Below are 26,951 nucleotides of genomic sequence, written 5' to 3' on the forward strand. Positions count from 1 at the left end.
ATGTGACAACACATTCCACATCGTGCACTGACCCTTTACATTCCTGTCTCCTGTGGCCCTGAAAACAGGTCTCCACCAACTCTATTCGGCGTGTCCTCTGTCCTCCTTACACTGCCTGTCTCCTGTCCTTCTCCTCTTCACCTCGACCTCATTTTACAGCAGAATATTCCAACTTTAAAGGGATAGTTCACATCTCTCCAAGTAGGGCTGTGTGAGGTACTTACCCATCGTCAGTGTATTACTGTAAATGTCAGTCAGCACGCCCCCAGATTGGAGATGCAGGCAGGAGTGCTGACAGCTGAGTATATTTTAATAGCCTGAAAGAATTAATATCACATAAAGTGTGTGCTGCTTTACCTCACCGTCACCGTCAGACAGCAATTTCTGAGAGGGGACCGAAGCCGTTATATCGCTCTCTTTAAAGCCAGAATCCACTGAGAAAAACTGTGATTTAACATCTCTGAACACTGGAGCTGCTGGTCTACTGCTGCCTCCACCAGTTATTTGTGTTACTGTGTGACTTTGCCGTTTAAATTCAGATTAGAATAGAATGATCTTCACTGTTACTATAGGCACAGGTACAACAAAACTCAATTTGGCTACTCACTGGTGAATTTAAAACTAAACAAAAACAAGACAGAAGACAAAACTCAAAAAGACAGAGGGTTCACAAACTTAGTATCTGATCGAGGCAGCAGCTCTCCTGGTCAGTGTCCTCATATGACTGCTTTTGTCGGTGGAGTCTGGTGGCTTTGACGAGAGCGTAGATGGGGAACTGAAGCCGGTAAGGGCTTCCTCGTCTGAACAGTCTGTCTGCGGCACGTTAAAGCAGTGAAAATATTCTCAATATAGCATAGACTTAAAATGATTCAAATTTTTTGAGGTGGCTAAATTATGTTTTGCTGCTATCCACCTCCACAGCAGCACATTGCTCATCTTTTGTGTCAGTACTCCTGCCTGCTTCTCAAAACTGGGATCGTGTCAACTGACATCTACTGTAAGTAATATACTTGCTATAGATAAGTACTCCATACAACCCCACTACAATAACAAGGACATTTCCTAGGAGGTCAACACATCAGAGAGCATCTGCTGCATATTTGACACTAGCTATGTTTCCATCCAAAAGTGATTCAAATCATTGGGAAATGTGCATTAAAAGAAATACGAATCCTGTGTGTTTCCATTAAATGTACGAACTTCGGTGAAAACTACGAACTCGCACAAGTTTTCTGCAGAACTGGAAACAACAAGTCTCGCATTCTTCTTCTTCTACGTTTTCTGGCGGTTGGCAACCAGCTTGTAAATGCATTACCGCTTTCCCGACCCGGAGTGTGGTTATTACCATGGAGAGAGGTGCGCTACGTCAGACTTAATTCGAACATAACTGTTTCCATCCCCCGTTTTGCAAATCAACATTTTTTCGAATCAACCAAAACCCGGCTAAAGCGAGCGTGTTTTAGTTTGTGCGAATCAGGGGATTTTAATTTGAATTTTGGCGTTTCCATCATAATTTTCCGATGCGATACTTCTAGATGCGCATCTAAACAGGCTGATGGAAACATGGCTAGTGTTTGTGGCAGTGGAAGGAACAATAATACTTAAATTATGAACAAGTGGTCAATTACTCGATTAGACGTTTAACCTCAATCAGGAACTACAGATGAATCAATCAATGAATCAGTAAGTGAATTATAAAGAAGAAATACAAGACCGTCTCTTATTCCAGCTTCTTATTTTTAAGGATTTGCTGCTTTTCTTTGATGTCATGCGAAGTTGTTTAAGTGGTTTTTCAAGCATAAATACCAAACACTCAACAGCCTCGACCTCGTACATATGAACACTGTTTTTTCTTGTCTTAAATTGCGATTAAATATCTTTAGGTTTTGGACTTTTGGTCTGACAAAACAAGACATTTGGAGGTATCACCTCCAAAACATTAAGATGTGCTTTAAATAATTAATCAAGAAAATGATCAGTAGTCTGAGTATATAAATAATCAATAGTTGCAATACTGTGCCAAAAACATAGCTAAATACTATCTGAACAGATTAGTGTTACACTGGCAAAAATGTCATCAATAACGAACACTAAGCATCCAAATGGGTTATAACATGACTTTATGGGTGGTAACCACTGAAACTTCCCCATTAGCCTTTTCTTGACCAACATCTGACAGCAGCTGCTTTCTTCCCTTGAACCCATTTTTTTTTACGCAAGACACAATGAAATGTTGATATAATTCAGTGGACGTCTTGACAGAACTGTGGCAGTGCATCACAGATGGCTCTATACAGCAGAAACACTGTAAGAACCTGGCAGTCAAAGCACCAGACTGCTCCGAGTCTTAATCTCATTTGCTTTTGTATGTGTATACATGTTTACTCAGCCCTCCATCTCAGCCCCAACACACATAGGCACACATTAACGAGGGATTAGCGTGTCTTTTGTGTGTTGAATGTGTGTGAGGGAGGGACCACTTGTGTGTCTGTGCCTTTACAGAACTGTACCTCAAGTGTGTGCAGAGAAAGGTCACGAGATGTGAGACTGCGAATAAAGGATCAGACATGTGAGATTTGTGTAACGTTCAGCATTAACTGAGTGCGGTGTGACTTCGACAGCTTTGACAACTCTCCCAGTCCCTGCCTGCAGCTCTGCAAGCCTGCCTTTGACACTGAGCAGCCCTGCGAGCCTCGCTTCTCAATCTGCTCCCACTGTGTGTGTGAGAGCACCACAAATGTCCTTCTCCTCTTCTCACAGCAAGGCTCATGGACCCTAATAATCATGAGCAAAGTACAGGTAACAGCCTCGGCCTTTTCACTGCACAAACCTCTGACAATGGTAGAAAAGAATCCATTTCTTCTTTTGCTCCTCTGGGCTGTCTGATTAAATTTACAGTACCTTGGTTCTGTCACTGTCTCTATAATGTATGCACTGTACAGACACGTGCTTTCTGTTTTGCCTAGCAGGGCTTGATGCATTTGAAAAGCATGCCGCAGATGCACCAAAGTCAGGGAACTAAAGTAGGTCAGTGTGTTGAGCTGAGCAGTGAGGAGTCTGACAGCCCATTAAGCTGTGTACTCCTCTTCTTCTGTTTAGTACACACAGCACACACACACTAAGGCCATTCGCACTGTGAGGAGCCGTGGGCCTTCAAAGTCAAATCAGTTGTCTTTCAGGCAAGTTATCTTTGCACTACATTGTAGTAGGCCATACTGTCACATGAAGGACAGACACTGTACTGGGTTAACCCTGTAAACAAGTTAGAACCTAATGGGGCTGTCGAAAATGGCCAAAAACAACATCTAATTCCTTCTAAAAAAAAAACACACACACACACACATCATTTGAATATCTATTATGTCAATAAGGACAAACTGATATAACCAGAGAAACAACTACTTGCAGGTTTATCTATTTCAACGTAAACATGTCTTTTGAAGGATCCGCATTCCTACAATTTGCAAAGTAAACAAAATAATGTCCTAAAGCATAAAACTTTGCGTTGAGATGAATGCCTCGTAGTTATGTTATTCTACAGCCTTATAATATAATAAAGTATTTGAGTACTCAAACATGGAAGTTACTTAAAATGCCCATCCCTAATTTAAATTAACAATTTGCATTCAGTGACTTTCAAGAGAGAAGATGTCGGTATCTCGGAGCCTTTAGGTGCAAAGTTTCTCCTCCTCTGTGCTGCTGCATCACGGCCGCAGCTCTGTACCAAAGAGTAGTGTGAAAGTTAAGAGTGCTTATGCTGTGATCCATTTACGTTGCTACCAGCGGTGAGACTCAAGACGATGTCGTAAAATGTCGTTAACTTCCTGTTTAAATTGGCGATATGCATCCCTGTTTGCGTTTGTACCATTTAGGACCTAAACATAAACAAAGATGGATGCCTCCAAGAAAACCGTTGTTGCTATTGCAGTAGCGGAGCCTTTATTATTAGCAACACTGCTAGCTACTTTCACCAACATCAACAGATAAACAACACATACACGACATTCCACACACAACAACACATCATAAAGCATTCCCATAAGGCATTATAATGTGTGCGAGTAATTAAAATGAAGACTCAAATTTGCTAAACAGTAAAAAATAATAGTAAAGAGCAGAGCCACATATGGTAAATACAGGCCGCAGCCATCTCTGCTTTCGTCAGTGTTTCGAAACTCGTAGTCCTCTTGAGTTCGTATGAGACCGCTACTGGTAGAACCACCTCAAAGAGGCATGTCATGACGTGTCGCTGCGTAATTTTGCGCAGCTTCCTGTCTTTCCTACCGTCTTACTAGTGGTAAGATCTACATGGAACAGACCATAGCTCTGCAGCAAAATCTGGGGACCAAAACATCAGCAGAAGTACACTGCACAGGACACTAATTAGCAAAAACAATCTCAGTTGACCAAGGGGTCTCCAACTCACAATTTAAATCTCCGACTCTCAAGGGGCAGCCCTACAACACTTCAAAGCAGGATTAGGATTTAAGAAATATATTGTGGGTCTACTTTCCCTCTCACTCCTGTTTTACAGGAACCAAAAGAACAACCTTACTTCCAACTTTAGTTACAGTTTTTGCAGAGCCTGTTAAAAAAAACCTGCTCATTGAGGAATGGATGGAGGCTCTATATTTCCCCAGGCTCTAGTCAAGCCTTCCCCTGGAGAGAGCACGATTGATCTGGAGCTAACAGAGGCCGGATTGATCACACACACTCTCTAATAACCTTCCCATACACACAGTGACACTGCATGTGGCTGCATATCACAGCAGTTCGATATACACTGCTTTCACTCAGCAGGTTAGCTGTTCACTCAGAGGTTGGTGGCACTGCCTGCGGAGGGACAATAGTGTGTGTGCGTGTGTTGCTGTCGAGGGAACATGACCAACAGCCTCTTCACACCATCACTTAACATGCCGCTGGTGTTCAGATCCCTCTGGAGGTTATTAAGTGAGAGGGGCAGTTTGGACCAGTAAGAGTAGAGAAGAGAGAATGTTTGCATGAGTATAACTGCATGAAGGTCAGAAGGAAAAACAAAAAGACTGAAACTACATATGCAAACACTTAGATCTGTACATTCAAACCATGTGCTCCATTTGCTCATATTCTGAATATCAGTTTTTGCCCAAGGCTCTCCAAACTGTCCTGCCTAGAACAAGGTGTTTCGTCATTTCAACTCAGAACACAGAACAGGTTTATAATTCGGAGGAATTACATGGTTTGCCAACACATCTTACGCCACACTCCAGTGTCCCCGTTGCTTAGTGAATGGTGCTCTATCAACACACAACAGGAAGTGAGATGACATGTATACCATTCCACATACACTCATCCTTAGAGACAACAAGACTGTGTATACGTGACTTATCGTGGCAGCATGATGCAAAAGAAGTCGAAAACAGTTTAATGTTGGCGTATCATTTCACAGTAAAAGCATTTTCTTTTTTAGAAAATCAATATGTAGTGAACCCAGTGACACCACACACACTCTCACCATTCTGACACTAAAGCAGCTGTGCTCTATCCTCCAACATCCTGAGCCATCAGTTCATGAATATTTAGGCCTGTCTGTGAAATAAGGATGATCTTGTGGGACAACAGAGCACCCAAGGATATACAGTGGGTCTTAAAAGAACGAGACGAAGCACAGAAAAATGTGGAGACGATTATCTTACCTAAACTGAAGGCTATTATTTCAATAGTGCAGCGGTTCTCAAAATCACAGCAGCGACACTGTCTCACATTTGTTCACACCATCTTACTTCTATTATGATCCTTGTTTAGAAGATGAACACAGTGACTCAATCATTTCGATGCATTGCTAGAAATGCTCTTGGTATCTGAGATGACAATCCGATCCATTTATCAGAACTAAAATTAACACTGGGCCGACTTTCTTTTCTTCTTTACTTATCATCATCATCATCATCTTAACCAGCAGCGACACAGACTGTGTCTTTCATCTTAGATAACATATTCTGGTATGTCTACTGTACATCCCACATGAAGTCTGTTTCGGTTCATGAGGAGCATATGTGCATGTAATTACTTTCAAATACAGTAAATTTCCTTCAGCTTCAGACAGTTTATGGTTATAGGATACATGATTTATATGAAGTGGTCCAGTATGTACAAGTACAGTTTTGAATGTGGGTTTCAGCAACATCAGTTGGGAGATAAACTTAAATTTATTTCGATTGAGAGTGATTGCAATTGGAAAGACTGCCATTAAAGACAAAATCAAAATGCTTGGTCGGGTTTTTTTTAACACTGAAAGCAAATAAATGAAATATCATCTTTAAATTTAATGTGTGACCATGAAGGAAATGTGTTTCTTTGTTCCCACCAATGCTACATGTACCCTCTGTGTAATTTGCATTACAGCTAAAGACCCTGACCCTGGCTGTTGGTGAGTCTCTGGCTGTAGATGAGCGTCTGTTGCCCAAGTTTTTGCAGAGTGTCGCCAAAGCTGGCATGAGTTGACACTTGTCGGCTGTTTTTCAGATGCATTAACATGTTGATTAGGTGTCTCAGACAGTGCAGCCCATCAGTGGATGAAATCACCCTAAATGGCAGCTCATCTGATTACACGAGAAGACAAACGGAAGTGAGGAAAGCAAACAAACAGCTGACGTCAAGAGGGTGTGAGATCGAAACAAAAAGTTCTTTCTTATTTAGCCATTGAGCTCGTTAGCATAATCAGTCTGTAATGGCTTGTGTTATTGTTCACTAGTGCACAGTTAATATCAGGGTTTTTTTAAATTAAGTCGTAACTTAAAGTAAATTAAGTTGACTGACTGGCTAGCTAACTCGTGTCTTGAAACCATCGTGTCATCCAGCTTTCCTTTTATAATGACGAACACAGACTACCACTGCCTGCTGTAATATTTCCTCTCATGCAGGCGCAGAACTTACATGCTAGCTGGCCATTGGCTGGAGTCTATAGCCCCTTTTACACTGCCAGATTTTCCGCAAATGTTGGGCCGTTTTGCCGGCAAGCTGCGAGCATTTAGACACACAGAGCAGGATTGGCGAGTTGATCCGAGGCGCCCAATTTTCCGCCTCGTAGGGTAGACATATTGGCGGAACCCTTTTAGTATAAACAGACCGAGGCGGCCTTCTGCAACAGGAGGGGCTGTTGATGACTTGTGGGAGGAGCTGTTGATGACGCCGCACGTGCAACCCACTGGCGGTGGATAAACAGGAAACAGCTGATAGCAGGAATTAGCGAGCAGCTAGTAGCAAGAGGGAAACACAAACCTGACAGACACTGTAAAGATGAGCAACTGGGGAGACAAGGAATTGCGCGCCCTCCTTGTCCTCGCAAACGAAGAGGCCATTAACCGTCAGATGACGGGGACGGTGAAGAACGGGCCGACTTACGAGAGAATCGCCGAAGGACTGACCAGCCGCGGCTTCCCTCCCACGTCACTGTTTACGTCACACGCTGAGCTACACGTTTTGTTACTTGCTCACGCCCCCCATTGCCCCGAAAAAGGCACATTCTGTATAAACAAAAGTAGGTAGGCGGCATTTTGCTGCACTCCCCGATTTTGTTTTTATACTGCCAATGCTGAAAAAAGACTGATTGGGCTTTCCTGCAAATTTGCACAACTCCTATCTAAAAAGGGCTTTTGCGGCATGTTGAGTGCAAGACTGTGGCCAGACAAAGTTAGCTTTCGTCGCCACTTTTTCTTTGATGTCAGTTTTGTGTGTCTGGGCTTTAACAACTTAAGTTAGGAAAAAGGGAAGTTGCATCAGCAGTTAAATTCAATTTAGTGTATGAATTTCCTCTAAGTCTGAATCTTCTGTTTGTCTGTCTGCAATCTGAATTCATCTACGTTCTGGCATGGTTACATTTTTAGTCATGATTTTGTGTAGACTGGCATTCACCAGTGAGCAGCAATATGCCACAAGGATCGGGGGCAAAACTCAGCTGTGCCAGTGACTGTGTAACGGTGAGTGCAGGCCCAATTCAAGCAGTGCTTATCTTTATGTTTTTCAAAAGACTGTGACTCCCTTTATAAATGTTTGTTTTGGTCACATGGGTGAATGATGTGCACAAAAGGCTGCTAAGTGTAATGGATAATTAAATGTTAAATGTTTGTGAGCAGTCTGTGGAAGGCTGCCACATAAATATATAATGAGAGCTTTATTTTCTGTTCTCAGCGCGAACAATAAAAATTTGCATGGCCGATTAAATACTGTCACCAGGTCTGTCAGCTGGTTGTTATTCTGGTCAGCTGACACAGCATGTTAAGCAGGCACACCTAAACCTAGTTTAGTTAGATCTGTGTACCCTGTTTGTGAAATTCCACTAGCTCTAAATCGGTGTTGTAGCAGCAGCCTGCACCGTGGGGTGTGATTAGGCTTTTTTTAGATACACTTCGCTCTCTCTCTCTCACCCTCTTTCTTCCCTTCTCCCTCGATCCCTACAGCTCTCCGGGTTGATAATTAGAGCTCAGGCTGTACAGACAGGCTGTTCAGGCCCCGCTTCTGTCTCCTCTCCTGGCACATCCCCCTGTGACACATACACACTTGGTATGTACAACTCTCACAGACCTAGATAGCGCCTACCTCCAATAGACCTGCCTAAAGCTCGAAGCAGCAATCTAACTGAATTATACTATAAATACTACTCCTACCAGGAGCCAATACAAGGACGGGATCCTGATAATAGTATCTGGTTATCAAATGAAAGAGAGGCTACAGTGCCAAGCTTGTGAGTAGTGGCATGTGGCAGTGCCCCAGAGCAGCAGGCTGTCACGTGTGGGCACAGCACTGGCCTACAGTTTGTGAGTATGTCTATGTCTGTGTGTGCTGGCTTCAGCCTGATTTGTGGCCCAAATGGGAGCGGGCAGGCAGCCCAGCCCAAGTTCAACTCTGCTGCTGAGGACTAGTCAACCTGAGTGTGGTGACAGATGAGTGTGGCAAAAAAAAGGGAAAGGAGGGAGGGAGAGAGAGGAAGCGGAGGAAGTGCAGAGCTGGCAGCAGCACTGATGTCTGTGGTCATTCCCTGCACAGACTATTAACAAGGAAAGGGCAGGCTAACAATACAGGGCAACAGAGCAGTCAGTCAGTGCAGTAATGTTTAGAGGAAACTGATACGATCTCTATGTCTTCCTCTATGAGTCTCTGAGGACTGGCACAAGTCAAACCCACAGCAGTAAAACCTCCTCGCGGAGACCGAGCAAACACCATTTCAGGCTGCAAGTGACACCGTATTTCAGATAGACGGACAAAACCGCCATGACGTTATGGACGAGACAAGAGACTGTGTCAATGTGTGTAATCAAGAGATAAATGTGAACAGAGCCCAAACCCCTGCACAGTGGGCAGACATAAAACCTGCATGGCATACTGATTCATCAATGTGTTTCCGGTCCAACTATGCAACAGATGAGCGATGCTGTGATTATCCAATTAGACTGTTTAATTACATATGCGGTCATCAGCATTAGGAAAATCCCTGATAGTTGTTCCTTAGGCCGAGTCCACACGGTCACAGGTGTTTTTGAAAATGTGGGTTTTCCCTCATTTTTTCTCAAAAAAAAAAAAAAAAAATATCCATCCACACACACAATATTTGTCCTAATGACATTGCAAAAACACAATTAAGCACTGTTAGGAGCATGCCAAACAAACAGGTAACAGAGGAAAAGTAACTGTACATTTATGTGTAGACGTAAAAAATCCTGTTAGCAAGGTTAAGCCTAGTTCACATTAAACAATTTTCACCCTGATTTTGCGTCGCAGAGACTATCGTAATCTTTTGAGTGTTCATACCTGGCAACGTGTGTTTCTGTCAGCGGGAGTCTCGCCAACTGCGTCACGACCTGTGTGTGCACACCACAAGATTTCTCCACTGAGCCCTCGCCAACAGAGCCCCAGATAACGTGGTGACGTCACCAAACTACGTTTTTTAACTTGGAGACGACACATCGTAAAGGCATGGATATTCTTCCCAGTGTTGAATCAGATCTGCCTCCAGGGCCTGGGTCCAAACACAACGCGCTCCCCGTGATCCTGTGGACGCCGCCATTGTTGTTGTTGCTTGCCGGCTTGTCAGTGTTGCCAGATCTTGGGAGAGAAACAAGCAACCAGGGCTATGGAAACAAGCCCAAAAGAAGCGACTATCATGCGTTTAAATAACTTATTAGACGGATATATATAGAGAAAGGTGACGTTTAGAGAGCAAGCCCAAATAAGCAACTCCACTTTAGAAACAAGCCCAAAGTCACGGCTAATAAGCAGACCTGGCAACCCTGCAGCTTGTCCTCCTCACATTTCTTCCGTCCTCCTGCGTGCTGACGTGGGACGTATCCCGCCTCTCATTGGCTGATGCTCTTTGTCAGTCGTGTCAGCCTTCTCCAGTTTTCTAGCATGCCAGATATCCAGTCCCAGTCACAGACGAGGGGGCGACTTGCTCGTAGGTTTGTTCACACATGAGGACTCATCGTGGCAGACTATCTGCCAACTCACCTCCGACCCAAGGTGGCTCTCAAGATCCTCTGCGACATCAAAATGGCGGTGAAAATCATGTAATGTGAACTAGGTTTTAGAGCTAGCACTATCTTAACAAAGTCTGCCATTGCACAAAATGTTGCCTCATTTGTGACACCTCACAAAAGGAGATAAAGGCGCACACTCAGACATCACAAAACAAAAACTGTTTTCCCCGTCTACATGTCAGTTTCTGAAAATCTTCACCATGGACTGCGTTTTAAAAAAGGTTCACTTTCTATGACCTAAAACACAGTTTGCTTGAGGATGAAAGGCGTCGCTTTGGTGCAACTCGCCACCTTCTGTGTAAAGGGAAGTACACGACGACCCGCTGAGACACCCAACTGTGCAGCACTGTGCAGCTTTTAGGCCGCTGCAGGGTCGGACAATATGACAACATGCCGTCTACCAACAGCTGACAGGATGTCAAACAGTAGAGATTCTGCTATGCTTTGTACTGAGGTAGTTTTCCTTTTAATATTCCACATTACAGTGTGATGAAGCCCGTCAACTTGTATTTATGTCACTGGTTTGGCCAAAAATACTTTCCATCTGGTTATTTATCTTTAAAATGCTTTTCAAGTCAATCTCCAGATAATTTACTGCATCATGATTTATATTGTTATTGCCATATTTAAACATATGACAAGTTTTAAACTTATATGGGCTACTTTTACTTTCATCAAATCACACGTTCAGTGTTTATCCTAAGGTGACTCCTGACTGCCTCACTAAAAACCATTTTCCCACAGGCAGGACAAATACTGTGCACTTCCTCATCTCTCAGGTTAAAATCCATACTCCGCTGCATTAGTTTGTTTTGTCCAAACTTACAGTCATAAAGATGAATCCGTCAGAGCACAGAGGCTCTGTCAACAGCTGGTAGCAAGTATGGCATTATTGTATTATGATTATTCAGTCAGTTCCTGTGTTATATATCTTGTAATGCCACGTCCAGAGCATGATACTGTTGCTCAACACAACAATTTAAACGAACAAAGGTCACGTAAGTTGCCACAAACTGGCAAGTGCAGTGCCAGTATATTGGTTACACACCTATTGCCAACATTATAAATCAGCAGACTGGATGACTGGACGAAGAATTTATTGCACCTTTTATTGAAACATCTCGGCTATCTCCAGCCAGCATTCTTTACCTTAAGTAACCACACTAAATGTCTCAGTCCAGCGCAGGATGATAACACATGACACACTGCTTTGAGTCAGCACTGTAAATTTATTATCTGAAGTTTTGCTCACAGCAGATTAGTAGCAGAGGTTTCTCAATCTGAGGCAGCCTGGAGTGAAAAACATCAACAACACAAAACTACAAAAGCAACAAGGAAGTGGTATCACAGAGTAAGTGATGCATGCTGGTAATGCAAGGGCAACACTTCCTGTAGCTGCTTTCTACAATGAAAGCTGTGGGGCTGTTATGGTGGTAGCCACATGAAACGCTGGGTGACATTGAGTGGAACTGGGTTGGTGTAGGTTTTAACAGAAGGTGGATGCTGGCATACGAATTTACATTTGACATTTTTTGTTCATTTCTCTGTTGATGAATTATACCGTCTGTGATTAAAGAGCTGTAGATACTTGAAGCAGTTTGAGCGGACATTAAACATCCCACACAGCTGCTGCTGCTAGGATTGCAAGAATTTAATGCGGCTCAGTTTTGAATCAAACTATGACGATGACATATCCTAAGATTTCCACATCGACTATTTGAGCCCCCCAAAACAAGCTAAAGAAGTTGTGAGGGTTTCTAGGTCACACTTTAATAAGGAAACATTTTAATTTCGTATACATATCAGTTTGTCATTGTGTTTATGTCCAAGACACAACGTGTGTATTCATGTGTCCTTCGTCTCTATCAGAACATCATCATGAATACTTCATCTTCCCTCTCTTTGAGCTACTGTAAAGGCAATGTATATCAATAATGTGGTGCAGGAATGAGCCCTAAAACTCGAAAATGAGTTAGGATTTTAGCACTTGCAGTTCCCTCGTCTCAGCGTCAATGTTTTTTTGTTTTTGTTTTTGTTGTATGCCTGAAATAAAGTCTGTGGTCAACATGAACTTAGGAAATTCAGTTTCTGTTTTTACAATATAAAATCTGTCAGTAAATACCTCAGTCCTGAATTTTGAAGCCTTTAAGCATCTTAAAAAGTGGCCAAATGACACCACAGGACATCATCACCCTGAACACTGCTATACAGCTTTTATTGTGGTGAAGACAATGAAGTCATGTGACTATGATGTAGTTTGTTTAGAGCCCAACATTAGCCTTTTCCCTCTGGTGACTGCATTTACGCTTTAATAATCATAAAAGTGGCGCTCATTTTGTGAAGATTATCTTGCTAAACAAAATGTGTAAGCATCATAAACTTTTGTTAGCCACAGAGATTCTTTTCTGTAATAATTCAAAATTCAATGAAGAAAATCCCATTGGCTTTTTGTCGAGGGAACCAGGGCGACACGAACTTCCTTCCGGGCTGGCCTAGAAAATAAATGATATCCTTGCAGCACTCCATAGGACTTGAGCAAACAGTTGGTGTTTGAGCACAACATTCTTATCTCCATCTTTGTCTGCCACTCAAAGTATAGCTCTTTCACCTTCACATTGATGATGACACCACAAAGACAGACAGGGAGCATTTCTCAGGACTGAGTTCCAGGTGGGCCCTGGGGGCTTTTGAGTGAGACACGGCGTGCTGCAACCTGACAAACCATACAATTATGCAAGAGCAAACACACACTCACAAACACCTACAGTCCTGGAACAACAATACCTCCTTTCTCAAAAGAAAAAACGTACATCCAGGCACAGGAAACTGACAATAGTAGAGACTAAAGCTCCGGTTGTTAAAGCCTGTTCCTGTCAGCCAAAAGGTCGTACAGTCTTACTGTTTCTCCAACAAAAACTCTTCTTTGATCCCAGCTGCATACATGCTGTAGCCATACTGTGGGAGGATTGCTTGCTCACTGGTCCGTCCAAGGTCGTCCTTGCAGCCAAAATCAGACTGAGATACAGTATTTCAGTTTGTTTTATGAGGTAGAATGTGATTAGAGAACATCAGGGAAAAGCTCTACCGACAAAAACCGAGGGAGTGCTTCTCATCCTGCTGTATCTTACTATCTGTCCATTTTTAAGTACAATCTCTCAAGTCATTCACCCCCGAGATAAAACAGCAAAATCTACTGTCTCTATGACAATGAGCTCATCCTCCTCCAATATGTTATTCTATCCTCTTTTAAGCTGGCCGACTCTGCTCAGATACTCGACCCAAAAGAGCAGAGCACCAGCCAACACCGAGGCGCAGACTCTGCGGTGTCTTTAAAAGTAAACACGCCGCAGGCAAGCTGTTGTTAGTCTTATATGTGTATGAAAATTCAGTCTACACAGCCAAGGTTTCAGTACGACAGAGAGGGGAAAACAGCCGAGAATATTGTCCTGTGTTGCTGATACTGCTGAGTTAAACTTTTGAGTATTTAACTGGAAGATTAGTTTCAATTCAGAACTCAAGTCACTTTGAACCAGCTTAACTGAGCAAGACTGAGATAACAGGCCTCCCATACTGCTTAGCACATGCTCACACACACATAGTGCTACACGCATGACTTCCCCTAACACGGCATTGCCCTGTCTCCAGGGCCTGATAAAACGACCAATTACAACTTAAAACACAATAGGAGTGCAGCCAAGAGGGAAAAGCAGGAGGAGGATTGAGTAAAAGAAGGAAAAGGCAGCAGAATAAGTGTGACAACTCTTCCAACATTTGTGCTCAGAAAGGAGAAGCACAACTACACCCAAACTGCAACCCAAAGCTGGTCAGAGGGACATGAACTACACCCATACAAATGCACACAGTTGTTTGCCATGAGAGTTCACTAGGTCAGAGGTCAAATGGGGGAATAAAACACGGCACACACAGAGGTCGAGGGAAAATACAAGAGGGATAAACTGGAAGAAAAAGCAGACATGGTTATTAAATCCTTTGAGAAAATAAAGCTGGATCCATCTAACTTCAAGGCAGAGAAAGAAACGGAGAGGCAGAAAAAGCAACAAAAAGAGGAGCCAGAAGGAGAAACAACAAAATGTGATGAAAACAGAGAGACAGATTTTGCCTAATCTGGCCATGGCTGTCTCTTTTACTAATATGGTGAGTACTTACTATTCCCATCTGATAGCAGCTATGAAAGATTGATTCTTTCATCTTTCTCACAAGGCAGAACAATGTTACACTGTGTGCTGCTTCCAGTGTGTGTGTGTGTGTGTGTGTGTGTGTGTGTGTGTGTGTGTGTTTGAGAGAGAAGGAGGGGGGGTGAGCCTGCATCAAATGGAAGAGGAGCAACAGCTGAGACTGGAGAAACAGCTGTATCTCTTCAACGCCTGCACTGCTCCCCTCCCCCTCTCCCATATCCCCCTTCTCTCCCTGAATGAGCCCCTCACACCCCTTTTCTGACCCTCCTCTCCCACAGAGCAGCATGGCCATGGGCTACACTCTTTCTGTGCGCGCACACACACAGACACACTAATTACAATATGAGCCTGGGTTACAGAGACACTACTGGTTCAGGCCTCTGTTCTCCTCTCAGAGGACAAGTACAGACAGGATGCACGTGCTGCTAAACATTCATCTATTGACTAAAAATAGGAAAGACATTGTTTCCAGCGGCAATGTCGCCCTCCTTTTCTCTTCCCTTTCTCCAAACCCTCCCAGCTTTGTCACATTCTAACGATGAGACAAAAGGAAATCAAATAAAAATTCAGGTTATCCTTTCACGTACAAAGCAGAATCAAAGTTAGGCCTGTCCATTAAGTCTTTATAGGTGGTTGTCACTTTGTAGGTTGCCAGAGGAGTTGGGCAATATGGCCAAAATCTATCACAGTTAAGCCTAGTTCATATTACACGATTTTCAGCCTGATTTTGCGTCGCGGAGACTATCGTAATCTTTTGAGTGTTCATACCTGGCGACGTGTGTTTCTGTCAGCGGAAGTCTCGCCAACTGCGTTACGACCTGTGTGTGCACACCACAAGATTTCTCCACAGAGTCCTCGCCAACAGAGCCCCAGATAATGCGGTGACGTCACCAAACTACGTTTTTTAACTTGGAGACAACACATCGTAAAGGCATGGATATTCTTCCCAGTGTTGAATCAGACCTGCCTCCAGCGCCTGGGTCCAAACACAACGCGCTCCCCGTGATCCTGTGGATGCCGCCATTGTTGTTGTTGCTTGCCGACTTGTCAGTGTTGCCAGATCTTGGGAGAGAAATAAGCAACCAGGGTTATGGAAACAAGCCCAAAAGAAGAGATGGATATATATAGAGAAAGGCGACGTTTAGAGAGCAAGTCCAAATAAGCAACTCCACTTTAGAAACAAGCCAAAAAATGCAACCCACGACTACCAATATTTGTAAGAGACTTTACAAAAGAAAAAAGCCCAAAGTCACAGCTAATAAGCAGACCTGGCAACCCTGCAGCTTGTCCTCCTCACATTTCTTCCGTCCTCCTGCGTGCTGACGTGGGACGTATCCTGCCTCTCATTGGCTGATGCTCTTTGTCAGTCGTGTCAGCCTTCTCCAGTTTTCTAGCATGCCAGATATCCAGTCCCAGTCACAGACGAGGGGGCGACTTGCTCGTAGGTTTGTTCACACATGAGGACTCATCGTGGCAGACTATCTGCCGACTCACCTCCGACCCAAGGTGGCTCTCAAGATCCTCTGCGACGTCAAAATCGTGGTGAAAATCGTGTAATGTGAACTAGGCTTTAATGTCATTTTATATCATTGCAGCAGTTTGTATCACCAGGCATTAATTGTTCTGAAATTCAGTTAAGAAGTGGTTTAAAATGACCATGGTGCACTTCATCACATCTGGCTATTTTCTTCCATACACACAAGAGAACAACTGCCTCACAATCGACAACACGAGCTAAAAAAAAAAAAAAAATAACAACCTCACTCTCCTCCTCCATGTCTGCCTACATCAGGTCACCTTACGAGGCGCGTCAGTATGGATCTCACTGTTTTTCTCAGCAAGTCCCGCCCTACTGTAGAGTGATTAGCCCCTTTTACACTGCCAGATTTTCCGCGAATGTTGGGCCGTTTTGCCGGCAAGCTGCGAGCGTTTAGACACACAGAGCCACACAGTACTCGTCACGTCAATGCGCCAAGGTCAGAGGTGACTATGGTTACCTTGCATTCTGTGGTGTCAGAATAATCGGGGGAAAAATCGCTCCTGGCTGGGAAAATTCACATGAACGCCTCCTCAAGTCAGAACTCAACAGCGTGGAGAAGAAACTCTGTACACAAGTTGACATTTTGACGTCATATATGCAAAAACATGGCAGACGAAATTAAATGTTCAAAGGAAATAAACTTTTCATCAATTCACATTATGCAAGTCAATTTTTTGCTCACATGTACTTTGTAACATGGTATTAGGCTGTAACCATTAGTTGCTGTCCACATAAAGTCAGCTAGATTAATTAGAAAAATTATTTATTAGCATAAATCAGGTAAAGCAATATTTTAGTAGCTTCAGGGGATGTACGAGTGCAGCAACAAATGCAAACAAACATGTTATTATACGCTCTGAGCAATAAATTACAACACATCTTTGCAGCATCCATGTTGCTTCCACAATCTGACTAACAGCTCATGAACACACAAAGTCAGAGGAATGACTTCCCGACTTGGGGAAATAGGACCCTCCTAGGAGCATGTGAATGCAGCATTAGGGCAAAGAGGTCACGGTTAGGGCAAAAACTTGCAAAGAAAAGCAGTGGATCCATATTAACTCTTGCAAGGCAGCTGGATTGTTTAGATCATGCAAGATCACACAAGAATCCAGCCCTAATTTGCTACATAGCAGGCCCATAATTGCTTCCGCAGTAAAAATGGTATTGCAAAATCTCTACTCTTCTCCTATCACCACACCATCATATTGCCCAACCTTAGTTGCTAGTCTCCAACACGCACTGAGCTTGCCTAATGCAGCAGTAACAGTCACATCTGTTAATGAGTTTCTTTCTTGTGTCTACAGAATGGACACGTACAAAATCTAAACAGAAATGCTGCAAATTCAACATGAATACTGCAAATACCCTTCACCCCGACAATAAGCACTACAACAAACTAGGAGCAGACACAAACTCTACCTGTTACATGTGGTGGGAGGAAACATATTAATTCATTAAAGTTGTATAAATGCCATATAATGTGGGAAGGTGTAACTGAATAGCTTTAATTCTTGGAGTGCTGCATCTTCTTCACATAGTAACAGTAGAAGGAAATGCACACCAGCTTTTACTTTCTTTGCCAAATGTTCTGGAATTGTACAACACTTGGATGTAAACATACTGTCTTCCTGTTCGTGTCACACCTGAATTGTGTTCAGTACAATCTGTGCTTCTCCTCTAACTGCCTTGTCTGGAACAAGCACAAGAGCATCAGTGTGTTTCATTTGACTCTCAGGTCAGATGACATGTGTTCAATACAAAAAATGGTGTGAATGAAATGAATTAACACCCAGTTTGACAGTTGGTGATGTAAAGTGTGTAACTGCAGGCATGTGAGCGCAAGTCTCTGTGTGCATGTCAAGACCCGACCTGTAGGAAACCTGACAAAGGAGACAGGAAACAGGTTGTCTCAGTCGCACAAATCTAAATGGATTCTCTGAGATGACACAGAAAAACACATCTTCTCAAGACATGAATCATCACTGTTCATTCATCAAAGAAGAGCTGGATAGGAAAAAGGAGAGAGAAGAGCAGAACAGGTGCGGAGGATGAGGTTTTTTATTTATACACCACTTTCCAAAGGCCAAAACGCCTGCAGTGTACCTGAGACAGGCCCGTCTGGTGGCAGGGAAACAGTGCAAACGAAAATGTTGGAGAACAAATGGAAGAAAGAGGCAAAGAGCGGAGAGAAGGAACAAGAGGTGGAATCATGTTTGTCTGTATCTGATCTATTGTCTTTGGCAGGGTTCAGGACCAAGTTCACAAGTTTCCATGACATAGCCAAGGCTCAGCTCTCAGTTGGGCTCCCAAGCCAAAACACTCAGGGTTTAGACAGATACATGGGGCTGTGTTGTGAGATCACAAAGCCTTGTCTCTGATACAAGGTGGATCAGGACAATACGCAAGGGAAGTGGAAGGGTGCGGCATCTTTCTGTTTATATACAATTGGGACAGAAGGGGGGGTCATGGCCTGGTCCGCATTCTGTATCTGTAGTAGAACAAAACACAACAATAGCCCCCACATCCATTTGACTCAAAACACCTGTGCACACACATCGGTCCAACTTACGCTTCAGGCATAATTTAAATGCTGTTGAATGTGAGTATTCACACTCGGCTAGAGGACTACGTTCACAAGTCATGGTGGGATGGATGATGATGTCAATAGGCCTTTCTTCCCAATCTAAACCCACTTAAGCATCTTTGTCCACCCCAGCACTTAAATCCAGGTTAACGATTGTAATGCTCATAACATGTATCCAAATTTCCAAATAATAAAATCTCTTATCTTGCCACATTCCTTTAAGATGACCGCTGCCTTAAGTTGTACTCCACATTTGGCTTCAAATGACACTTCCTCTGTTAAGAATATTCTAGATATGCAGAGTCACATGACACAGGACGCGGCCGACCAGCCTGAAAAGTGTCTGGTGGAATGAGACCCTCATAGCTGACATACTGCATGTCTTAAAGGCTGGCCGTGTCCCTAAACCCACCTTTGACCCCTGACCTCATGACCCCAAACACCTACAATCTGACACACCTACCCTGGTTTACACCAATCAGCTGGGTGAACTGAGCCAATATTGACCTTAAAAAAGCACATACACATCATGCACACAGACATAAAGACATGCAAGACGACCATCCAGGAGGTGGACAAGCATAGATTTCATTAAAGCCAGTTAGCTGACACATTACCACTTTGTCTTGAACCAGCATAACAAACAGCCAAACAACAACCTGCTCTGTACACTGCCATCCTTCCACTGTGATAGGATCCTGTTTACAGTCCGAGGGAGTGTGCAGTACATTCAGGAATAACATTTTACGACAGGCAGGGAGTCAGGTTTGTACATAACATTTCAGCAGGACCCTCTGTGGTTGTCAGTTCTGATTTATCCCAGAGTTTACCCTAATTTTGACACCCAGAAATGCTCTATGTCACGCACTGGCCCGGTCCTACCTGACATATCATAACTGATAGAGCCCAACAACATGACAATAAGGAAAAGCTTTACACCAACATATCGAAACTAGCTGCAATTACATAACACGCACAGTCACATGAGCTTGACCAAAAACCAGGCAGGGAAGCCCCGGGGTTTCCTCAAATTTTCTGACTTGTCAGCCTGATGCTGAAGTCCAACCTGATAAGAGTAACTCTACACAAAGGCACGTAAGGGGAGAGGAAAAGGTCCTGAATTATTACCAATACCAAAACGGCTTACACAAACTAACTTTGTGATCTCATTACAATGTTGAGTAAATATTCTGGTTTCACTACCTTCCTCTATTCATGGAATTTTATGACATTTAAATCACAAGGCAGTGAAAGTACCCAGGGTTTCATCAAAGGCTGACAAGGCCGAACACCAATTCTGAAAACTACATTTATTCTGCATTGTGGTTGGCATTTGCAGGTTAAGAACAATTATGACAGATGATGAGGTCAGAAGAGATCTGCCTCTTGATTCAAAAGATCACTTATGGCTCAGCACAATGCATTACAACCATGATAACAAGTAGAGCATGTCATCAAACCTAAATCTATTTGAGTATTTAGGTCAGATTATTACTGAATAAAGTACAACATTCAGTGAAGATGCATGTATGCTTTGTGTATGTTATGATAACATAAAACTTGGGATTTTAAAAGAAGTATCGTTTCAGAATTGGTACTGAAAGTCAGGTCCTGTATCAACACCAGTGATCTCAAATGTGACATATTTACAAAAGTCCCCAGTGGAGGGAGGTGGGGGAAGCAGAAAGCAGAGGTTTGTGGGTTGGTGAATGTAGCGTACGTCACAACATTGTGAGAAATACTGCCTAATAATTACGCAGAATGAATTTTAGGCTGACAACACAGGACTAAAATAGCACCAGACTCACTCAAAACAAGACAGCAACATGAAAGAGAAACTGAGAGTGAAGTAACACAAAGGAGAAGCTAGGAACTAGAGAGGAGAGACGGGTATGGGAGACAAAGTTACGCAGTGGTAGTCCACTCGCTGTGTGTAGCCCTTCATGTGTGAGCCACTCCCATCAGTGGTTAAATTCAGGCTAAAATGTTCTCAAAGCTCTAGGCCTCCTGTCGCCACTCGGCCTATTGTGGCGTGCATCTAACAGGGTGTGTGTAAGAGATTCAGCCATCAGTCACGAGTGACCCTCTGTGTGCAGTCTCTGTTTCAACACTGTCTGTGTCCAGCTGCTCTCTGTGCCTCTACTTCTCCTAAACAAGAGCTGTGATTACAACACAGCAGGAACCACATGGCAAATAAACTCATAACAATATGAAGAGGCAGTTTTGCACTACTTCCTCAAATGCTGTGTGCAACAAAAAAAGTCACATTGCTCAATCTACGCGGTGAAACGTAGTGCCTGCCTCTGAGATTTCTGTAGTGAAAGCCAGGACGTGCATTATCCTTGTCTTTTATCTGCCTTCTCACACATACGAACACAGTCAGCCAGTCAGGTGCTAGCCAAGCTCACATCTACAACACCCACTTCACCCAAATGCCAGCAACATTAGAAACACCTCATACGTAAAAGGTCTTTATCAAGCACTCAATCGGACACAATATCATTATCAGTGTTCCAAAACAACTTGTCAAGCGCAGATACCTTTAATATTTCTGAAAATGAACACAGATAACTAGCTTTGTATTCACACTTGTAGTGACAGAGCCAAGGCTGGGAAGGCATCAGAGGAAGAGTGTGACGACATGTGACTTCGCAGTTCCATCTGTGCTGAATGGATGTGCCAGACACACGCATAAAGTTACCCTGGCAACTGAGCAACAGCACTGGTTGGAGGTCACACAGAGAGAAAGCTTGATGCAGACCAAAACGCCTCTAGAATATGTGTAGCTCTCAGAAGGAAGCTCAAGACTGCTTATACACTCAAAAGGGAAGTCAAACGTGAGCTGCCCTCTATATGTTGCTACACACAGACACGGCCATAATGCATCGAGGAGCATTTCACATAAACTGTGTGGTGAACATGATGCAATGCAGAGCAGAGAAATACAACCTGAGAAAGACCAGGGGTTGAACTTGATGACGCAAAAGCCCTTCAGTGTTTTATCCCTTTCTCTTGTAAACACACGGCTCTGATTCTGAAAGGGGAGTTTCATTTCACACACACAGATGTAATCTCTAACTAATCACATTTGCAGGCCTTGGACAGAGCAGCCATACCACAGTGCTGAACAGATGGGCCCACGTACACGAGACATCTCTGGGATTAGCTTCGCCCGGAAGGTGGAGGTGGAATGTAAAGTTACCGGGGGACGCTTTCTAAAAAGTAGCTGGTGCTCAAATGACACTGAGGGGAGACTTATCCGAGCAGGTATAATGATTCAGAAATGGAAAACTGGAATTGCATCTATGAGGGTATGTCCTCCGAATGATTTTCTTCCACCGGTTGGAACATGACCAAATGTTTCAATTAAGGAGTGCTTGCTTGCGTCCCTGCAAAGACAAACGCATTTAGCCATAAATAATTATGTGTTATACTCAACGTGATGTGACTGAAAATAAGAACAGCACTCTGTGAGCAAGTGTGCTTCAGCATATCCTCCGGGCACTCACACTGTTTCTGTTGGCAAGAAACAGATATGCAACGTGACGTTTTTTGTTTACAGTCAGGAAGAGAGAGAGACGAAGAACAGGATAAACCCCAAAAACACACAATGATAATTCAATGCAGCACTTGTAAATAGGCGTACAGATGGGACTCGTGTTGCTTAAGACCAACGGTACAAATCTCCGCACTGAGAATACTGAATCAACCATATTTTATTGGATTAAAACCTAAGCCCTGGAACTAAGGCTGCTAAAATAAACGGTCCAGGTGTACCCTTTGCACCCACTGTCCTGCAGGTGAAACTTTCACTGGTGATCTATAACAATTTGCAGCTCTCTCCCGGGTTCGGCCTGAATTGGACGAAGTAAAAACCAAAAGGAATTCCAAACAGATTCCTTCTCTAACATATGGAGGGACTGAGGACCTCCCGACATTTGGAAACAATTAGGTTTCATCTCCTCTTTAGGTCTTAACTTTAGCTTTATCTCACCTCTCAATCACACAATGCTTTCAGAACAAGCTCAACTGCAGCTATCAACTCTATCTAGATAAATTATGCATCTATTTAACTGTTAAAGAAGACTGCTAAGGCCAAATAAGACCGTTTCAGTCTTTACTGCATAACATGACACCATTGCACTGTAAAGGCTTGCCAGTCATGAGTCTGAACCAGTGACCCCTGGGTCATATGTTAAGTGTTGAGAACAGCAGCTCCACACAACCACACTAAATATCAATATGGAACATTCCTTAGTTAAAATGGGGAGCGCGCGAAACAACATCACGCAAGACACTGACAAAGAGTGTGTTAGATAGGAGGCTGGAGCAGAGGGAGGCTTTGTTTAAGGAAAGAAGGGCGGTCTAATAGTGAAAAAGGCGTGAATTCAGCTCAAACTAATTCTGCTTGACAGCTAATAGAGCTGGCCCACTCAAGTGTGTGTGCTCCCAGAGCACCAACATATCTGCAGTTATTCCTGACCTCACACACTGAAGGAACAGAGACAGATAACATGGAGTTTGGTTGGACGGCTCGCAAAGTTTTAGCAATGTAGACTGTGACGGCACACTGGCCTCTGTTATCAGACCACCACTGCCTCAGATTGAGTTGACATTAAATGGTAAACATATGATACAACATCTAAGATACAGCCCTAACAACTGATAAATGTGAGTCTGCACATTTGGAATTGATTACTATCACTTCTTTAATGTAGGGCTGTGCATTTAATCAATATTAAATCAATACTGTGATATGAGAATAGACATAATCTTCTATTTTGGATATAGTATTGTAAGTGTTGTCTTTTCCTGGTTGTAAAGGCTGCATTACAGAAAAGTGATGTAACTTTATCAACTTACCAGACTTTTATAGCTGTTATTATTTGCCTTTACTTGAAATGTACCAATACCACTTCTTCCTTCCAGATACCGATTCCGATCCCTGAACCTTAGGTATCTGCCAATAGCGAGTATCGATCCGATACCAGCGCGTAAAATAAAAATGGATGGGATATGAATTGTTGTATGTCTCAACTCCTAAAACTCTATGTAAAATATTAAGAAATAAATACATCATAGTAGAATGAATGCCATAAAACTGTTTATTATTATTATCCAGTGTTGACACAGATCAAGACACAGGTTAAAGTGCAGCCACACAGTTTAAGGCTACAGTAGAATGCTTTTTAAACTCTGCTCTGTTTCCGTTTCGTTTGCCTGTAGCGTGCGTATGTGTAATGACGTGAGGCATTACGTGGTATTGGACTGGTCATAGGCTGTACTCGCCGATACCGCATTTTAGGCAGTATCAGAGGCATTTCCGATACTGGTATTGGTACAACTCTAGCCTTTGCCTACTTTGTAAGAACAATGTTGTGATTTCTTACTCCTCTACATCGCCTGGCCCTGATTTACAGATCCAGTGTGATGGATTGAGTGTTGAGCAGTTAGGCTGCAGGACTGAAACTTCTCCTGTTTGCTAAGGACGTAGAACTACGGTGGCCAATGCATAAAAGCAAAAAACACAAATGGCCCTGTCAAAAGCCAGAGCCTTATTTCCGCTCTGGGCTACTGTAGAAACAACATAGCAAGCACCATGTATATAAACAGTTCATTTTAAGGTAACAGAAACACAATACTTCTTTTGAAGTGAAAATAAAACTAATGAAAACATAGTTATTGGATTTATATACAATTTCTGCCAATAGGTGCCCCTGAGTCCTCCACACTGGACCTTTAAGTTGTTATTACTGATCAGCAAATTAATTACATTAATGACAGCAATCAGACACATGTAGAGCAGGTTGCTGATACAAGTGTGGGTGAGATGTGAGTGCATTATGTGAGTAAACACCTTCCAGCTGAACTTGGGAGGAACCTCCAGCTTTTGCTCTCAGAGTTTTTCCTCATGGAAGTAATTTCACCCCTTTCCCAGATTCAAAATACCCTCACGACTAATCTTTTGTGCTTATTCTGTAACCGAGACATGCTATGGCTAGGACAAGACAGGCTAATGCTGCGCACAGTATTGTTCGTGGGTGAACCCACGCCACACCCAAAGCACTCCCCGGAGAGCAACTGTGCAGCAGGGGGTTCACCGCCAATGAGCTATCCAGAGCAGGACGCCTGCAGTGGGTTTGGCTGTCGGGCTAGCAGCACAAACGGGACATTAAGTCCCCAGTCTGGCTCCACAGAAGCTAACCGCGTAGCCACTACAGTCAACAAAGTAAAACTGAGAGAGAGGAATCATATAATGCTAACTCACTGACTCTCACCACTCTTTTCTCAGAGCTTTCCACATTAGCGTGCTGCAGTTCTTGCTAGCCTGATTCGTTAGCTGAGTTAGCTTCGTGAGGGAGCGCATGATTTATTATTAGCATTATATCAAACTCCTCGGTGCTGCTGCTCGGCGTGGGGTGGGGAGACCGTGTCTTCACGTGGGCGGAGGAGAAGATAAAAGGCTGGTTGAAATAAACCTGAGCACCCAGCTATTGATAGTCTGCAATGCAATAAAACAGGACAAGTATTATCGTTTCCCTCGCATCTTCTTGTGCCCCCCTGTTGATGGATGCCGATCTACTTTGATAACGGAGCATCCTGCGTGTAAAAACAAACACATCCAAACCGTTCGTGGGGCTTAACGTTACGTTAGCTAGCTGCCTCGACGGCTGAGGAGGGATTTTCTACATGATGTCGCAAACGATCAGAAACTTTGACTCACACTGGTCTTTAACTCACCGAAGTGAAGCCGTTATCTTCTTCCTTCCTTCGATATTCCAGCGGGTTCATCAGAAAGCAGCAGACAGCTAACAGTTTGGAGGCTAACGCTCAGGACACGACGATGCGCCTCGCAACAGCTGTGTTCTGTTTTGAATGAGGGCTGAGGAGACGCACGGCTGACGGGCGGAGCTAGTCCGCCCATCATCATCATCATCCTCCTCACACCGGCGGCTCAGCTCACCTCCACATACACACTGACCCTTTGTCTGCGTCTGTGTTATCTACAGGTTGCTGATACAGTGGGGTATAATGTTGACACATGGGGGAGCATACCCGGTGCCCACCGATTGTGATGAGTCCAGGATTAAGCGCCATGTGAGATTTGAAAAGGTTGGCGCAAAGTTCATGTGTTTGATTCTGACGCCATCTTGTGGTCCGACCACAGCTGTGCCCGCACCAGTGACTGGAAAACCAGCCAGTATGAACATGTTTCAGGACATGACCTGGTGTTAAGGGTCACAACATTTACTGTCTCCATTGACCCTGTGAAACCTGCAGCGAGTATTGAAATCTTTGAACCCTGAGCAAGTGGTGTGATTTCTTCCAAAAACATGAGGAAAATGGCAACGAGCCTCTTTAGGAGATGCCCCACAAATTGCAAAAAATATTAATAGATTAGAAAATAGAAAATTAGAAAATTATTTTTTTTATTTAAAAAAAAACTGGGGGGATAATATCATTATTATTATTTATTTTTAAATTATATGTGTGTTTGTATGTCTTTTTAAATGGACCTTGAGTTTATCAATAAAGCTATCTATTATTATTATTATTATGAATAGAATCAAATATTAGAAATAATAATTATTATATCCAAAGGACAGGGGGATGCCATATGTTGTAAAGCCCTCTGAGGCAAATTGTGATTTGTGATATTGGGCTTTATAAATAAAATTGATTGATTGAAATTGATATTTTAATATTAGAAATAAAAGAGAAAATTAAAAGCAAAAAAATTGTTAAAAAAAAAGAAAAAGAGACATTTCTCTCGTAATAATAATTTATTACGTTTTAAAATTATGTTGCAAAATTATTATAATTTTTAAATACTCTTTTTAGGTCATTTCCTTGTTTGATTGTTTTTAACTTTTTCTCTTTATGTCTTTCTTTTTTATTAATTTTTAATTCTAATTTTCTTGCTTTTAATTTTCTCTTTTTACTAATTTCTTGCAAATGTTTGGGGTCATTTCTCCTTTGGTTGCTCATTGCCTTCCCATGTTTTTAAAATAAATCAAGCTATTCTTTTTAGGTTTCACAGGGTTAATTAATTCCTTATATTTTCTTTAAAATGCGTCAAATATTTATGGCGAGTGGCTTAAATTACAGATCAATGT

General features: G+C 42.9%; 1 protein-coding gene across 7 annotated transcripts in view; it reads right to left on the reverse strand.

The window, feature by feature from the left end:
- The window catches only part of ralgps2 (Ral GEF with PH domain and SH3 binding motif 2), a 102,322-nt gene extending 76,565 nt beyond the window's left edge, over positions 1–25,757 (reverse strand). For 4 of the 7 annotated variants that reach the window (XM_050054299.1, XM_050054303.1, XM_050054300.1 and 1 more), the window contains exon 1: positions 25,576–25,756. The gene's annotated coding sequence lies outside the window, so the exon portion shown is untranslated. Of the gene's footprint in view, positions 1–25,558 lie in introns of all 7 variants that reach the window. The other 3 variants (XM_050054302.1, XM_050054301.1, XM_050054298.1) reach the window with 2 other exon arrangements.
- Positions 25,758–26,951: the final 1,194 nt, after the last annotated feature.

This window comes from Epinephelus moara, chromosome 10, assembly GCF_006386435.1.
Source record: "Epinephelus moara isolate mb chromosome 10, YSFRI_EMoa_1.0, whole genome shotgun sequence".
NCBI classification, from domain to species: domain Eukaryota; kingdom Metazoa; phylum Chordata; class Actinopteri; order Perciformes; family Serranidae; genus Epinephelus; species Epinephelus moara.